This window comes from Marmota marmota, unplaced genomic scaffold (assembly GCF_001458135.2).
Source record: "Marmota marmota marmota unplaced genomic scaffold, marMar, whole genome shotgun sequence".
Lineage (NCBI taxonomy): Eukaryota > Metazoa > Chordata > Mammalia > Rodentia > Sciuridae > Marmota > Marmota marmota.
The window spans coordinates 45,566,173-45,569,665 of NW_026000057.1; the positions used below are offsets into that span (position 1 = coordinate 45,566,173).

Here is a 3,493-nt window from a genome sequence, read left to right on the forward strand (position 1 = left end):
TTTCTGTTACTGTGTCCTGGCACTATAATTTGAAATTGGTTATTATAATGCCTCCATCATTGCTCTTTTTGCTCAGGATTGCTTTGGCTATTCTAGGTATTTTGTTCTTCCATATATATTTTAGAATTATTGTTTTATTTTTTTAAGTTCTGTGAACAATAGCATTGAATTTTGATGGCAATTGCACTGAATCTACAGACAGGTTTTAGGCATTTTGACAATGGTAATTGTGCCTATTCATGAATATGAGAGATTTTTTCATTTAAGAGTGTGCTCTTCATTTTCTTCCTTCCATGATCATAAGTTTTCATCGTACAGATTGTTCACTTCCTTGGTTAGGTTTACTCCTAAGCATTTTATTTTTAAAGTTTTGAAACTATTATGAATGAAAATGTTTTTTTTCTGATTTTATTTATTTATTTTGTGTATAAAAAAAGCTATTTATCTTTGCATGTTGATTTGTACCCTGCTACTTTGTTGAATTTTTTAATTAGCTCTAGAAGTCTTTTGATAGAACTAGAAGAAGAGAGACTACCACACCAGCACATGCAAGATCCAGGCTCTCAGTAGGCCCAGTTCACTCCTCCCCCAATGGGTCAGACACTGCCAGAGCCTACCCTTTGGCGCAGGACAGCCCCTTCTGACCAGCAGATTACCACAGGAGTTCAAGCCCAGAGTCCCAGATCCACCCACACCTTCCTCTGCGGGCCCAGGTGCACAGCAGGCCTGGTCCACCCCTTTCCTGGTGGGGCAGACACTTGCCAGAGCCTAGCCTCTGGTGCAGGACCACCCCTTCTAACCAGTGGACTACCACAGGAGCCAAGATCCAGCCCAGATCATCCATACCAGCCCACTCAGGATCCAGGTTCTCAGTAGGTCTGGTTCACCCCTACCCAGGTGGGGCAGACACCACCAGAGCATAGCCTTTGGTGCAGGACTATCCTTTTTGACCAGCATATTACCAATGGAGGTCAAGCCCAGGTGCCCAGATCCACCCACACCCACCTGTGCTGGACCCAGTAGCACAGCAGGCCCAGTCCACCCCTCCCCAGGTAAGGCAGATAACCAATAGAGCCTAGCCTCTGGCGCAGGACCTCCCCTTCCGACTAGCAGACTACCACTAGAGGTCAAGCCCAGCAGCCCAGATCCACTCAATCCAACTTACACAGGACCCAGACACAGGATGCGGTAGCATCCATTGAGGGACACCAGCAGGGTCTGGAAGCCCAACATCAAGGTGAGGTACAGACAATATGCAGGAGTACTATAAGAATATAGGGAAGAAACTGTAATATCTCAGATCCACACTCCAAGAAGGAAGAGACATATAGACAATATGAAAGAAGAAGAAGAAGAAGAAAGAAGAAGAAGAAGGAGGAGAAGGAGGAGGAGGAAGAGGAGGAGGAGGAGGAGGAGGAGGAGAAACATTTCCAGCTCTTAATCAATAAATACTNGTGCAATCTCGGTGATAGGGGGTCCAGATCCTGCCAGGGAGTTGTTACCTTGGGAACCTAAGGTTCCTGGCCCAGGGACTGATGGGAAATCCAGTGCAGGTGGGCCCCCTCTTACCCTGGGTGGGTGGGGGTGGCGGTGGCAGTGGTGGAGGCTGTGAGGATGTGACCTCATCCAAGGCCCGCTCAATCTGCTCAGTGACAGGGGTGGAGGCTGTGCTTGAGTCAGATGGGCTCCGGGCAGGAATGGGGGTGGGTGCCATCCTCCGGTGGCTGTCCAGGTGACTGCCTGTGGAACAAACCCCCAGGTTGGTCAGTGAGGGTAGGGGAGCCAGGTGGGACCAGGATTGTTCACCTTGGGGCCTGGCCAGCACCTCATCTTTGGAGTCTGGGTGGGGGCTGGGAGCCCCCCAGGTCCCTAGGGACCAAACCACAGCTCCAGACCCTGCAAACCAAGCCCCTGGGGGCCAGCGCCCCACAAGGCTAGGGATAAGAGGCAAGGCAGTACCTGCTCTGGGGACAACACCAGAGATCAGCAGTCAGGCTGGGGGAGTGAGGGTGAGGGGGCTGCTGGGAAGCGGGGCCCTCCTTACCCCCCCACCGAGGCCTGGGGCTGCTACCTACATGGGAGGGAGGAAGAGAGGTTTGGGGTGCGGTGACAGGTGATATAGGGAAAGGGAGTCCGTGGAGGGGAAGAGGAGGAAGAGGAGGAGGAGGAGGAAGAGGAGGAGGAGGAAAGTTCCCCAAACAAAACAGGACACTGTAATAACGGAACCTACGGACAGCAAAGTTGATGAAATGTCAAAGAAGGAGTTCAGAAGGCTCATCATTAAAATGATCTGTGAATTTAAATAATGACCTAAATGAACAAATACAAGCAAAAATTGATCACTCCAACAATGAGATAAGAGAGCAAATACAGGTAGCAAAAGATTACTTCAAGACAGAGATAGAAACCCTGAAAAAAAAAAAGTCAGAAATCCTTGAAATGAAGAATACAATAAATCAAATAAAAAAAAAAAAAAAACTCAATAGAAAGCATACCCAACATACTTCTTGGAAGAAAGAACATCAGATAATGAAGACAAACTATTCAATTTGAAAAATAAAGTTGATCATGCAGTGAAGAAAGTTAGAAACCATGAACAGGAACATCCAAGAATTATGGGACAGCATCAAAAGACCAAATATAAGAGTTATTGTGGTAGAGGAAGGCACAGAGTTTCAAACCAAAGGAATGTACAATCTCTTCAATGAGATAAATCAGAAAATTTCCCAAGCATGAAGAACTAATTGGAAAACCAAATACAAGATGCTTACAGGACACCAAAGATACAAAATTACAACAGATCTACACCAAGTCACATTATAATGAAAATGCTTAACATACAGAATAAGGACAGAATCTTAAAATCCACAAGAGAGAGGAATCAGATCACATATAGGGGGAGACCAATACATATCCCAGCAGATTCTTGAACTCAGACCTTCAAAGCCAGAAGACCATGGAACAACATATACTAAGCTGTGAAAGAAAATGGATACCAGCCAAGAATCTTATATACAGCAAAACTAAGTCTAAGATTTGATGATGAAATAAAAACCTTCCATGATAAACAAAAGTTAAGCGAATTTACAATGTGAAAGCCTGCACCAGAGAACACCCTCAACAAAATATTTCAAGAAGAGAAAATGAAAAACAATGATGAAAATCAATAGAAGGAGGAATTACATTAAAGGAAAATCTAACCAGAGGAAAAACCAAGTCACCTTAAATACCAAAAATAAACAAAAATGGCTGGGAATACAAATCATGTCTCAATAATAACCCTAAATGTTAATGGCCTAAACTCACCAGTCAAAAGACATAGACTAGCAGATTGGATTAAAACAACAACAACAGCAACAATATGCTGCCTACAAGAGACTCATCTCATAGAAAAAGACATTCACAGACTGAAGGTGAAGGAAGGATTGGGAACAATCATACCACTCACATGGGCTGTGGAAGCAAGCAGGGTTTTCCATCTTCATATCAAATA

General features: G+C 44.8%; 1 long non-coding RNA gene across 1 annotated transcript; it reads right to left on the reverse strand.

The window, feature by feature from the left end:
* Positions 1-1,571: 1,571 nt before the first annotated feature.
* LOC125619829 lies at positions 1,572-2,188 on the reverse strand. Its single transcript, XR_007351431.1, has 2 exons — positions 2,076-2,188; positions 1,572-1,740 (listed from the first exon to the last, which is right to left on the reverse strand). It is a non-coding gene; the product is annotated as an uncharacterized LOC125619829 (long non-coding RNA).
* Between the last annotated feature and the right edge of the window lie 1,305 nt (positions 2,189-3,493).